Here is a 14,567-nt window from a genome sequence, read left to right as displayed (position 1 = left end):
CAGAACTGTTCTGTTTCACAGTATTTCTTTAACCTGCTTTGTAAATATTTAGTATTCAGGGACTGCTGGGGTGTAATTTAAATTGCAGGGGGTATTCATTTGTCTGTTGAGTGATCTAAGCAATTGTGAATGCATCAGGGCACTAGAAAAAATAATTCATTTTATTAGCAAAATATGCCAGAAATAATTCAAACACCGGTAAGGAAGAGGGATATCTGTGAATGAGAAGCACAAAATCTTTGTGAGTAGTTGACTGTCATGATAATCACTTTTTTAAATCTCCGATGCTGCCCTATCATGTCCCACGCAAAAACAGTTCCCTGAGGATCTAGAAATTCTGACTGAGCTTGCTTCCAACAAAACAAAATAAGAGGTGGTTAGCTATCATGACAGCTACAAGGGCAATATAAAAAGGCTGAACATTTCCTTTCATCAGTCTGAGTAGGCAGAATTAGAGGTTTTTCCTGATTTCTCTCATTTTTTACTTTTTTTTTCCTCTTACATCCTCATCCATTAGAAATATTATTAAAAAAAATAAGGTAAAACCTTTGCACTTGAGACAAATGAATATATGAAATAATCACATCAGACAGGTTCAGAAAGCATGGAAAAAAGAAGCTAAGATACATATTCAAATTTCAGGCTTTCTTCAGACCTTTCTTGGAATACAAACAATAAAAATGGCTGCTTTGCTTTAAAAAGAACACAAGTATATTTACAATACTCTCCCAGTGGCTTACCCATTTAAACTAGGGAGGAATTACCAGCACTGCAGTAACAACTCCTAAAGGACGGATGTCCCTACCTACTCTGCCATCAGCATTTGAACTCAAAGTGATAAGCATAACACTTGTTCAGCACTGAACTCTGTAACAGAAACCTAATCTCAAAGAAAAGCACTTTTGAGAAATATACCTGGTACACACTGTAAACTATCATTTGATTGGGCTTCTGCTGGGCTTTTGGGCTCCCTCCAATATGCTTGGATTTAATGTAGATATGTATCAAGCTAAAAGAGACCTGAGTTAGACTGCACTTGACTGACTGCAGGCAAACACCAGCCTATGCAAAAAATCACCTTCCCAAGTAACTGATTGATATGGTTGGGCTGGATATAACACGGTATTGTATAGTCTTTAAATGAAAGGCAGCAGTGAAGCAGACAACATCCACTGCAGGATAATGGAGATTTATATACTCCAGACAACCAAATCTATTTCCTGAAAACACCAGGAGTGAAAATTGAACCTCTGAAGTCACAAGAGTTACACTTCTTTTAACCATCAGTTAGGATAGCTATTATTTATTTATATATATATATAAATGTTTTTTAAAAAAAAATACCTCTGGAGTCTTTTTTTTTCTTCCTTCTGTCTTCTTTGTAACTTTTCAGGTTTCTCTACCTACTGTCATGTGAAGTCTATTTATTTTCTGAACTTGTTTTCTTCCTTTTGGAGTGGATACACTGGTTTGTTGTTACAGGATTGCTTTAGGAGCTCTTTTATCACAAGTTCACTCAGAACTGTCTAGCTGCAGAAACACTGCTGTGCTATAGGAACCTTGTTCAAAACTAGGACAGGGTGAATGCACAGTTTCCCTATATTTATTCATTTACAATAAGTTTTTTTCTAAAACAACTGGAGGATTTAACCATACAAATCCCTTTGACTCTCAGTGGGATTTGTTCTCCTAAATTCTCTAGATGCTTTTGACATTCTAAAGCCCCAGTCCTACAATAACTCTGCTTTGTGTTCTACAGTGTTTTTATTTCACAATCGTTCTACTGAACTGACTTACAGGCTTGCATATTTGCTGATCAGCACATTTTAAGGAACCCAGAGAATATGCATTAAATTCATTGTGTCCCATAAGGTAATCATAAGTATTTACAACAGAATATTTATGCATCTTCCACTGCCCCGGAGCACAACCTAAGGACATTAGAATTCAGGAAACTGACTCTGAAGGATCAGCACAAGTCAAGACTGACTAGGAGAAATGTTTCATTGGATAGTTTCAAATTTCCACTCATAAGTCGGAGGAAACTGTGGACTATTTTGAATAGAATATTAGCCACATTCAGTTTATTACCTTACACTCAGTGGGGCAGTGTTTCTGATCAAATTTACCCTATTGAACATGCTGAACTCCTCACCTCTGCTGAGCATTCCAGAACAGCAATACAGAAGCAGTAGGAAAGGTAAAACAAAAGATCAGAAAAAGCAAAATCATTATACTTACATTTCAGCTTTCCTACATTACAGTGCTCGGCAAGTAAGTCTAAATGGCAACCAGTTGTGGTGGGGTTAAAACCTCAAAGATCTCAAGTGGGATTATCTGTACAGGATGCCTAGTGTGGAACATGAAGAAGCCTTTCATTTCTTTGTATTTCATGTCTAAAAATTAAACTGAGTTTGGCCCAGACTCACTGCAATCGATTAGACTGCCACATCCTGCCTCATGACTAGGTCTATAAGGATTAATGTTTATACCCCCAATGAGACATAGCTATGTTTTTCTCCAACAAAGCAGCATTCTCTAGCACAGTCTGTACAGTTTTGAATGTTTTAAAGCCTCTTAAAAGAAAAGCATTGAATAAACTGCCAAAATTATCAACTTAACTCAACGGGATTAAAACAAAAAAGATGTTAGAGAAAATATACCCACTGATAAAACAGTCACTTGAGCCTAGGAGATTGCAAACCAGCAAGCTATTCAGCTATTGCAAATAACTCCCACTGACCTCCTCTCATAATATCTTAGTCAACAGAAAAATATGCAAAACTAAAGTAAGCAAGTTTTTAAATATATCTTTGAATCAAGAGAATGTTTTAAGAAGTTTTTGTTTGTTGGTTTTTATTCAAGAATTATTACGTTCTATGCCAGTTAAACTTGTACACAGAGTAGGTGAAGAAAGCAAAGATAACAAAAGGTTGCAGGTAAAAAATATTCCAGTACTTCAGCCTAGAAAGCCTATAATTATAAAGCAAAACACTATCAATACACACTAAATACCTATGTCATTACCTACCTTTTGGGGTAATTAACCAGATGATTGGATTATTAACTTTCTCTTAAAGTCTAAATTTACTGTAGGCTGTACAGAGCTAATTCAAAATCTCTGAGCAGCCTGGCAACACATTCATCTGGCTGTGTCAAAAATAACATAAAGCCTGAAAAGGCTTCAGCAACTTGTGTTGGTAAGCTTTTTAGAAATAAAATCATTTCTTACTTTAGGGTCACAGTCTGTATTTTGTCTTTTACAGCTCACATGAGCTCAGCTTGAGGCTTTTTTTCCCCCCCTCCTCCTAATTACTGGTATAGATTTGACATTCAACTTTTTTTTCTAATCTCCTAACTTAAAACAAATCCATTGAAATTAGTAACAATGAGTCTAAGGAAATTGTCAGCAACTTAAACCAACAGGCAGGTGACCGCAATGGAACTGTGACCTCCCCCTAGTCAGCTAACCATGATCAAAGAGAAAATAGATCAATTGTAAGGTTATTAAAAGACAAAGGAAACACAATGGATATTGATTTAAGTGAAAACAAGCTTAGAGAAGCCTAATTGTTAATACAGTCATTTTAATGGAAGAGCTATTCGAGTGAAACAAGGCCCACCATATGCCCTTGGTTACAGAGGTCTCCTATTATTAGTGTACACACTCGATTAACTACTTACTCAGCCACTCATCTGCAAATGACCAGAACTTTGTAATTGATCCCGGTGGGACCACCAAGATTTCCCAGTTGCATGTAATTATTGACTGTTTCATTATGTCATTCAGTTGTCACCTGCATGCCAAAGAAATCCATTTCAAGCCACAAATTGCTTTGTGATACTTCCTTTAAAATGTATTCATGTGAAGAGACGTTTTGTGAAGCAGAATTCTTAAAAATAACTACAATAGATAAGCAATTGGAGTGAATTAATTTTACCTGATTCAATTGGTAGCCATTATGATTACAAAACCAGCTCAGCTTGCCACAGAATTCTCTATTGATCCACTCTCATCTTGCAAGAGGGGTAAAGAAAGAAAAGCATTTAAGGGTACCTTATTATCTTCCAGATTACAGATGAGGGCAGGAGCAGAGTGCAGTTTTCACTGTATGCTAGCTTCAGTAATTAGTGTGTCAATAAAAGGAACAAAATGTAACAGAACTTGGAGAGTCACTTATTCTATATAAATAACGGTTTAGCAGCTATAGACAATTCCACCATTAAAAGTCTGAAAAAGACAAAGTTGGGGTAGTTTCAGGAATTCAGGCTACTGGTTAACTTTTCACAGAATACTCAAAGTAATTCTCAAGAGCCTGATATCAAAGCCAAGATGTAAGATTTGAAATTCAGCAATAAAGGCTACTCGGATTTAAATGTAACTCCAATGTCACTCGCAATATAGTTTTGACGTGTAAATGAGTATTTGTGTCACAGATTTACTTACTACAGTACAAGAAAAAGGTACATAATGATCCTGTCTTCCAAAACACAACTGCAAACTTAATTGCTCTTCTGAAATCACCCTGAGTTACACACTTGAACATTCTAAACTTGTATGTTCTGAAGATATTAATACAGTTAAAATAAAGTCATTATCACAGTTTCAGAAAAACTGTGATGGAAAAATAAACCCTATAATGAATATCTGGCAGGGACAGGTATAACAAAGCCTATATAGATTGGCCTAAGGATCAAAGCTGACCAGGGAATAAATAGCAATAGACTGGTTCACATTTTCCCTGCCTGTGGTCTATGTGACAATAAATCTTTCTTGAAAGAGAAATTGCACCTACCCATTTTCCTAAAAAAAGGTTGGGTCACCAGAAGTGATAAAAGGTCAACATCAATTTTTCTGTATAACTGTCTGCTGTTAGAATGACACATTCATCAGCTTGTTCTCTTAATGATGTAACATGATAGATATGGTTATTTCAATGAGTGCTATTCCTTCTTGGCTTTATGCCAAGAAACAGCTTTTGTCAAAACACAAAAAAATATTACAAAGTTGCTCAGAGAGATTTAAAACAAGCACACACAAATTTCATTAGTCACCTACATGAGAAAGGAAAACATTATCTTAAGAAAACCACCAACCAAATAATCCTCATTTTGAAAATGGCCAGATACTATTCAAGTCCAAAATATAAAAGAACATGTACAAAAAACATTGGGTAGGAATTAGATCTGATTTCAATGTTGATTTTCAATTGTTTCCTAATGCTATAGCAATATCTAGCAATAAAACGTTCTGTGACAACAGACATAACATATTTCATAAAACTGTTTAGAGATTCTCATTTGTTTATTTTTTCTAATACACTTTGATTTTCTGACCTCTCTTTTCATAAGCAGCATGATTTACAACAGATCTAGGGCTTGATTACACAGGATACAAGGGCAAAATGATCTGGGGTATGAATACCCTCTGTATGGGTAGAAATTTTAGCTCTACCAGTCTTTGCTGAACATATATAAACTCCAGTGTTTAAATAGTTTGAAATTTATTCAAAGGTGGGTACAGAGTAGAAGAGTTTTCCCTGACATGAAGCATCGTTGCTACTGCATACTAAATATCTGCTCCAAAATAAGGGACTAACATTATATACCCCCCATGACTGTTTTCTGGAAAAAATATATATCACTAAAATGAAAAATTTCTATTTTATTTGTGCTTTGTATGCTGTGCTTTTATTTTTATAAAGCTGTGTATGCTTTATTTGTGCTATAAGCCAAATAAGCCGTAAGCCATTTTTGTAACAGAAACGGGTACAAGTACTACCAGCCCTGCCTATACTCGGAAAAAGGTCCAGCCTATAACACTGAGTATAAGAATGCTGAGGCAGAGCTGAGTCATGCCCCATCAATACAACCATCCAGCAGAGGCATACTGAACCTTACACAGATGTGAACGCGCAAGAAATTGCCTGAAACCTTTTGCTCAAAGAGACAGCAAATAATGGTCAGACTCAAGATCTGCAGAAGTCAATCAGAAAAGCCTCCCACTGATTTTAAGGGACTGCCATTCAGGGCGTGATATTTGTTTTCATGTAACCAAACTATTCCATAGATTTCTAGACTGAATTATCATCTAAGCATGAGTTACAATGTAAATTGGAATGCTTTCAAGTATTATTGGCTCTTCAGAAGTGGAGTTAAATTCACACTAAAAAGCACTGTCTGACAAGCAGGAATATGCTGATTTCACAAAAATTCTGTAAGTTCAAGTGGTAAGGCTATGAAAGCAAGAACTCTGTTTACAGACTTGGGGACGGGGGATGTTAGCAACCCGAGCCTGCTTCACCCTCACACAGCGCAGAATACGACTGGGATTGCAACACATTCAGTGATGACAGGAAGCAGCAAGGATCATGGTGGAATTTTGTGGTTATTTAAAGCTGTTTTAATCAATAAATTACTCATATATGCAGTTTTCCAGCTTAGCCATACAAAGGCAGCAGTGCACTGTTCAGAGATAAATAATGCTTATTAACATCTTTTCAGCTTTCTTCCTTACAGTGTGCAAATTGCTGTTATTTCATGTTTAATACAATGCATTTCCTTATTTTTAATCTGTAATTCTGAGACCTTGCCGAAAGCAATAGGAAACAAAACCACTGCCTTTTTCCAATCCCTACCTTTCTGAGACTGTAATGGGAGTGGATCTAATGAGAATTGACTGAAATCTAGCAGACATGCTTCTTATCACTTCTGCTGAAGACATAAAGAATCACCATTTTTCTACTGCTGGAAGAACTGGATTAAAGTGCTACAGCATAAAATAATCCATCTCTTCTTTCTTTCTCCTTCTCAGAAATTAATCAAGTTTCGGTCACTACAGTTATTATTTATTTTAATGTCAGATATAGCTGGCCTGATATCCTTTTCCTTAACACAACATCATTTCTTCTCACTTCGCTGCAGATGTGAAGTTTGTCTTTAAGCTTTCTACAACCTTACCTTAAAAATGCTATTTTCCACCAACAGTTGTGCTGTGTGAGTCTCACTGCTAATACTCAGTGCAATAACACTAAAGCAAAACTTCCCCTCCTAATCTGATCATTTTCTTTTCACTCTTCAGTATTTTCTTGTGTTGCAAGGCTTTCTCTAATTTAGGAGTGTGTTTCAATGGTGGTTTACTTTATTTTTCACTCATGCTATTCTCATTTTTTTAACTGAAAACACTAAAGATTTGTATTATACAATAGACATGCAAAACAGATTATAGGAAAAAAAGAAAAAAGAAAAAAAGAAAAAAAAACTAACTAAAATTTCCAAAGATTCTGAGAGTTGGAGAAATCGACAATGAAAACATAAAAGTTATTAGAAGGGCTGATTCAAAGGTACATTGAGTTCTCAAATTAAGTAGCTCAGAATATGTTATTGCCCTCTTAAAAACAACCAGAAAAGTGGAATCTCCCCTTTATTCAGCCATCCATTTCCACAGAATTTACAGAAACATGGTCTTTGAGACGATTCAGCTCAATGCTTAATGGGTTCATACGGTATTAGAGAGAACTCGAGACAGACTGTATAACAGCACACACCTCATTTTCTCAAGCTAAAACCATTAGTGCCAGGGAGCTCTGTAAGAAAAGCTCTGCCCCTTCTCAGCCCATTGACTGGCACAAAGTTTTTCATTTCAACCTTTACTTTCATGTTTCAATGTGGAGAGGAAATCAACGTGAGGCTGGTGTCCGTCCTTAAAGGTAGCATGGATATATATAACATATCTGTACCCAAGAAGAGATGTCCATGAATACAACACACCTGCTTCAGGAAGGGTCTGAGGAAGAGGAGGACAGACCTGGACAAAATGTGTTTCAATTACAGAAAAGAGTCTTCCCCTCTGCACAGGAACAGACACTTTGTTCTTGTGAAAATCTGAAACCCATCAGAGGACAGCGAGGACAATAACAGCTCCTTTTGATCTCTTGCAACTTTTTCATTCCTTGGATGGTCTATTAATTGAATAAGCAAAGCAAATTGAGCTGTCACAGCCCCTTCCTATCTACCTAGATTTCAGAACCAGTTGAAGGTCCTGACAGCCTTGTGCTAATTTCTATTCAAGAGCATGTGGAAAGGCAAGGCATAACGGGAGGGGTTGTCTTTACAGCTGATTCACATTGGATTAATCAAAGTGGAAAGTGGCGTGCCTCTTGTTGTTTTTTTTTTTTTGTGGAATAATGTCAAATGGGATTAATTTCAAGGCTCTGAATGCAGGTTACCACGTTTTCTCCCAAGCAAGCAAGCAAGGGCCATGGGGCAGGACATCACAGGGCTCCCCGCCAGCTGGTTCTGCTTCACACTCCTTTGCCAATTAGTCTTGCAATGTCTGCTCCAAACAAACAGGTTACCAATGAGCTTGTTCATTAGGCCTTGTTTCTGTGGCTTGTTTCGTCTGTTACAACAACCACTTGTTTTTATGCTCTGGAGCTGGCCATTCAGGGGCATGAGGTGAAAAGTAAGAGAGGGAGAGACATAGACAAATGCCTCTGCACCATCCTCGTTCTTGCTCCAATAGATCTCCCTAGTGAACATGTGCCTGACTTCCCCAGGAGCAGCGCTGCATGGGGAAGGTGAAAAGCACAGCGCAGCAGTGAGGAGCTGTCCAGCCCCGCAAGCACAGCACACTCCCCTGCCCCTGACCCACAGGGCTGTGTCCCCTGACCTGTAGGCCACGCTGTATTTATCCTAAAGGAAATGTGCATTTTCAGATATTTCTCAGTGACTTTGCTGTGAAAAAGGAAATTGTCATTCATTTTAATTGCAAAAGCTGGATATGGCATTTTTGGGTTGGCATATGTTTGGAAAGACTGAAGCTTTTATTTTCAACAGAATAACTGTATTTAGAGGTGAAGTTGATGGTCACATACTAATGCAAGTAAAAATCACTAATGTTCCTCAGCTAAGCTGTGATAAAGATCTAAACCAAGGATTTAGAAAAAAAAAAAAAGCACTGAAAATTTAGAGGCGCTTAGGAAATGAGAAGTAAGTCTGCTGTAGAACTGAACACTAACAGACACCAGCAATCATGAGTCACTTAACAACATAAAGCTCTTGCAGATTTTTGAACTAAGCAGAAAGGAATCAAAACCAATGCTCCCTACTCCGGCATACTGATGTTGCAGAACATCGGTCCAGGTCATCAAAGTGAAAAATTATTTGAGCTACATCCCTCCTAAACAACATACGTGCATAGTAACACTTCAGTTATGAAGACATAGCACTGAAAGACTTAAAAGCTTTCTACAGTGGCTAGATATTCCCGTCTTTTACTGGCTGAATTTTCCTACATGCTGTTTCTCATTTCAGAATCTGTGGCTGTCACATAAAAACATCTGGCTCCTCTTTCTGCTGTGTGCTACACGTCACAAAAGAAATTGTAAAGCCTGTCGGGGCAAGAATTTACCTCTTCCCTCCCCTCCCACTCCTACAGAACCACTTTGATGACTGCTACAAGCATGATGAAGTATTTGTCTCATGTGTTGTACTGCATCAAATTTTCTGAAATGCTAAAATACAGATTTTGGAATGTCATCATTAATATAATCTGCTGTAGAGGCCTTGTTAGTTTTGGGGGGGATCTTTGTAGCTAGGTAAGAAAGCAGCAAATTAACTGTACTGCTTCCATCAAAAGGGTCCATATAGTACCGATTCTTTCACCAGCCACAGTCTCCCCTGCCACCACACTCCTCGCAGCCATACACACCTCCACCCAGGCTGAGAGTCTGTAGGGCCTCTGCCCTAACAAGGCTCTCCATGTTCTTCTGCCACAAGGAGAGCCTCTGAGACAGCTCTGGAGCTGGTGGTAGGTGGAGCCATGGCCTTTAGTTCCAAGAACAGAGGCAACTCTCACCTTATTAATCCTCTTCAGCTGAAATAATTGCAATATGCAAATTGTAACTAGAAGGAAGTGTTAGAACAGCCAAGTTCACACTAGTGTTGCAAACACACTGCAGCTTGGTTTACACATTAACATTTTGACAGCATAATTACATCAGTTAAAAACAAGGAGATGATCGTACCTCCAGTACCTTAGCTATGGTAGGCAGAGCTGGCAAAATCAGCAGTTCAACTTGTTGAAGCCACAGAGAATCTGACATCTGACTGAAGCAGAACTAGGGTTGTGCAGGTACTGCTCAGTTGGCTGTCAACAGGTAACAAGACCTGATGGCAAGAAATTATACCTGGGGAGCAACTACGAGCAGCTGCAAGCAGTACTAGCACACATGGATCTGCAAGAGGATGACTTCCTCCCTTTTTTTTTTCTTTGTTTTCACTAGCAGAGAAAATCCTATTGAATTCAAGAGGATGCTGAAGTTCTGTCACTAGGCAGTGTCTAACTACAGTTCACATTAACTTGGATGGGCCCATGATCATAATGATTAAATATAATCATTAGGAACTTGGCTTAGCTGCAAGTGAATTTCTCAAATGTAGCATACACACAAACCTCCCTATACTTCTAAGTACATATAAAATGTTAGTAACGAGCTACTTATTACCTAGAAACATATGGGATAAAAAGTGACTCAGCAGGAAAAAAATAAATAAAAAAAAAAAACCTCAGCTTTTAATAACTGCTATCAAGCTAACATTTACCTCACACTCCTTAGAGAAGTCAGGTTTTGCTTGAAGATTTTGTACTGTGAAATCAATGAAGACACCGAGTTCTTTATAGAAAACGAAGACATCGAATCCCTGTTTTAGATGGGGGAAAAAAAACAACATTGAATTTTCAAGAACAGTACAATTTGTACTTCTATAATAAGATGTGACCAGCATGAATTATGACTATGATACTATTAAATAGTTCTGGTTCATCCACTATTCTTCCCTCGAGCAACTTCAATTTTCATCTCCATCGAGGTTAAAAAATACTGAATTAGAAGCATGTTTCTTTTTCAATTCACTTTTCTTTAAAACAGAACAGGGGAGTTAAAAACAGCTTGGACAGAGGGCGAAGAACTATGTATAACTAGAGACAAGTCAGCAGTAGTGTAGTATAAAAAAATCCCATCCACTTGAGTTTTAAAATAGAAACTGCATGCCTAGATTTTAACAAGGAACCACTTTCAGTCCTTTTCATTCTCTGTAATGGACAGGGTCAGGAACAAAACACAAAACAAGCTATGTATGCCATCTTAGTATTTATCTACCCATAGAAATTAGAAAGTGCTTTTGGCAGTGAAACTCCTTAAGAAATCAAAACCTTCTAAGCTTCCAGAACTGAGGAAGGAGTACTACAGCAAGAGCGATCCTTTTCTATTAATCTATATTCCACTAGAGTCTTAAATCAGCAATACAGTGGTGCCTTGGGAAAAAAAAAAAAAAAAGGCAAGTAAAAGATAACACAATTTAGTTGTCCCTTTTGTTCAGTCTGTGATTCAACAATTTTGTTGAAGAAAATGGTGAATTACTTTTAGGCTTAAACAAAACATCATAATAAAGACCTGCTCTATTTTGCTTACAGAAAGGAAGCCTTCTGCCTAAAGAAGCTTTCCTACTTACTGCAAAGGGTACAAACATAGACAATAAATACAAAAAACACAGACCAAGACCACAAAAAATAAATATTTTTATTCCTGAAGTGAGATGGCAACACTTCGTGACAACATGCCACAGCTGAAGGCAGTCAAAGTGCATGCATCCTTTACTCTCTTCTGGCTGCAAAGGAAGGTAAGCAGTCACACGGTGCTCTCTGCTACTTGCCTGGGACAAGTTAAGATGTCTGTTCTTGCAAAAAACAAACACCATCACCCCAAACTGCAGAGCTTCTTTTCTAATCTTCACAGAAATATCAGTCTTTATGTTGGTCACTCAAAATCGGATCTGTTTGTCATCAGCACCAACTAGATTACATCGGTTTCCAACATACAGCAAATCTTTGCTGTTCATGCCTAACTTTCCACATCTACCTTTTCCAATGTCACGCTGATCCTTCCACAGGCTACCCCTCAACACGTGTAATCCTCAGCCACCATTTGGACTCCTGAATGCACATTGAGCATATGGCATTGTACAGAAGTCCAGTTCTTTTTTTTGTTTGTTTGTTTGTTTTTCTTTTTCAAATTTATTTTTCAAATTAAAATATGCTCTTGAAATGTTTTGCTTGTGGAAATACCCATTGCATAGAATGAAAGCAGGTCATGAGTGTACAGGACAGCAGCGGGGGTGAAAGAACTGTGCAGTACAGGGCGGGGAGAAGTAAATGTGTGGCACCAAACGCTGATGACACGGTCTATTTTCCACAGTTTCCATTTTAACAAGTCACTCTGCCATGAGAGGAGAAACTTTTCCACGTGAAATTCAGTAGCTGCAGTTAGTATGCCCCAAACACTGACCTAGCGAGCAGGAAGCGCCTCTACAGCTTGCAAGACTTTGACAAAGCGTTTTATCTGAGGAATTTTATTAGAGCTGACGTTCCAAAAAAAAAAAAAAAAAAAAAGTTAAGGCTGCGCTCTGTGGACACAGAGCGACAATTTCGGCGTGCCGCCCCCTGGTGGCAAACAAACGCCGCGGAGCGGCTGGGCTGGCGAAGCCTTCAGGGGACCACCTCAGGGGACGCCCCGGGAGCCGGCAGGCAGCCGAAGAAGCGGGGCCGGGGAGCCCCTTCCTCCCCGCGTGCCTTCGGGGACCCGTCCCCTGTGCCCAAACCCAGAGGCTCGGCCCCGGCGTCGCAGCGGGCGTTGGCAGGCGCTAGGCAGCGCCTGAAGGAGAGACGCGCTCAGCCGCCTCAGCCCCGTCAGGGCTGACCGTCAGCGGCCAGGGCCGGCCGCCGGGCGCCGCGTGGGGGCTCTGGGGGCACCTCACAGCACGGGACAACGTCCCCCCGAGTCCCGCCGTGGCAGCGGGGGGGCGGGGGGCAGCGGAGACAAAACGAACCCAGGCGGCACGAACGCGGCCGCCGCGCTGCCTCTCAGCCCCCCCTGCGGTGCTGTGCGGGGGGATTCCCGGCAGGGCTCAGCGCCCACCTCTTTCCCGCCTCAGCTGCCGCGCGCGGACCAACGGCCGCAGCGCGCCGCCCGCTGAGGGGAGGCTGCCCCGGGCACGGAGCCGCCGAGGACGTCTTGCCCTGAGGCACCCGGGAGCCCCCCGGCCGAGCCCAAAGCACCGCCGGCCCCTCCGCCTCCGAGCAGGAGGCTCGGCAATCCCTGGCTGCTGCCCATCCCGGCTCAGGGAACGCGTTTATTAGCAGCAGCACTGAAAGACTCCGAGCCTCGTTGTGCTTCCAGCAAAAACCAGCCCCTAGCCCTGAAAATACGGAAGACAGCATCTAAAATCTCAGGCTGAAACTGGGGCTGGTTCGGCAGCCTTTTTATAAAAACAAAGCATGCTCGCCACGTAGTATTAAGTTTTAAAAGCTTGGCACTCGATACTTGTGAACGCAGCATTTCCTCTGCCAACAATTTTTACTCTTGTAGGACAGAGGTAACCCAACCTAACAAAGCATGCAGAGCAGAGCCTGAGAAGCTTTACCCCATTCTTTGACAGGCAGAGGAATTGCCTCATTTCACCTGCTATTTTTATAATGAGCTGCTCTTCTCACTTCCCTGGGTTGAACAGGCTGATCTCACCACTAAGCTATTTTTCCATTCGACCGCCTGCCCAGCCAACGTGGAGCAAAACCTTAGCGGCAGGCCGGGTCCTCCCCCTGCCTGGGCAGCAAAGATCCCACGTCAGTGCTGTGCACCTGTTGAGCCTTACCCTGGTGCTGCTGGGACTGCAGCTGGAGCACGGCCCCGCAGCAGCAGGAGGTGCCGCAACACTTGCTGCATTCTGCTGCTGTGAGGGTTACATGCCTGCGACCTGCAGCTCAGGCTCACACCACCACCGTCAGTAATAGGGCACAGGCCTTGCATCGGGTTTGCAATTGCCTCACACCTGAGGCCTTGTTTGGGCTGAGCGTGTGCTGACCTGCCAGCAGTTTGCTTTCCAACTGGTTTAGCTGCAACAGCATTTTTTCCTCTGGCCATGTGGCCATAGATAATTTTTCTGCATTTTCTTACTCCTGTGCAGTACCACCATAGTTCTGTACAGCTAGGAGTAACAGGCTACTGTTTTGTGCAGAACAAGATACTTGCACCCTAGGTAACGATGTACCGTGCAGCCAGTACAGGCCAGGGACCATGGCAGAGGCCTTGACAAGCGGAGACAGGATGCGGTGTGGAGGAATACAGGCACAAAGGTGAGGCAGAGGTTGCCCACCATAGACCCCTATAAAGAAATCACCGTTTTTTTCCCATTTGACCTGAAGCTAGCCAAAGCCACTTTTTATGCATAACAAAAAAGAAAGAAAAAAAAATCCAAATATGTATGTAAATATGTAAAATATATACAGTAAAGTTGGTTACCACATGGCTTTGCAAACCAATGATGAAAGAGTGAGGTGCAAAAGCATGCTGGTAAACATAAAAAGGACCCAAGTGAATTGCAGAGCGATAAAGAAGCAGCCGCCACCACCCTATTAATCCCAGCAAAAGACCCCAGATGCTGAAGAGCGGCCTGAACCCACCTAGCACCAGACTGAAGCCCCCAACCTGAGGACCCATAGAAGCAGTGAA

General features: G+C 40.8%; 1 protein-coding gene across 2 annotated transcripts in view; it reads right to left on the bottom strand.

Moving 5' to 3' along the window:
* Positions 1-13,828, bottom strand: part of GRID1 (glutamate ionotropic receptor delta type subunit 1) — a 601,199-nt gene extending 587,371 nt beyond the window's left edge. The window contains exons 1-2 of one of the 2 annotated variants that reach the window (XM_083844348.1): positions 13,711-13,828; positions 10,606-10,704 (exon numbers count right to left, since the gene is read on the bottom strand). The gene's annotated coding sequence lies outside the window, so the exon portion shown is untranslated. Of the gene's footprint in view, positions 1-2,241; positions 2,525-10,605; positions 10,705-13,710 lie in introns of those variants that run through there. The other variant, XM_083844347.1, reaches the window with a different exon arrangement.
* Between the last annotated feature and the right edge of the window lie 739 nt (positions 13,829-14,567).

This window comes from Anser anser (genome assembly GCF_964211835.1).
Source record: "Anser anser genome assembly, chromosome: 7".
Taxonomy (NCBI): Eukaryota; Metazoa; Chordata; class Aves; order Anseriformes; family Anatidae; genus Anser; species Anser anser.
This window is presented reverse-complemented; position numbering and strand designations above follow the sequence as displayed.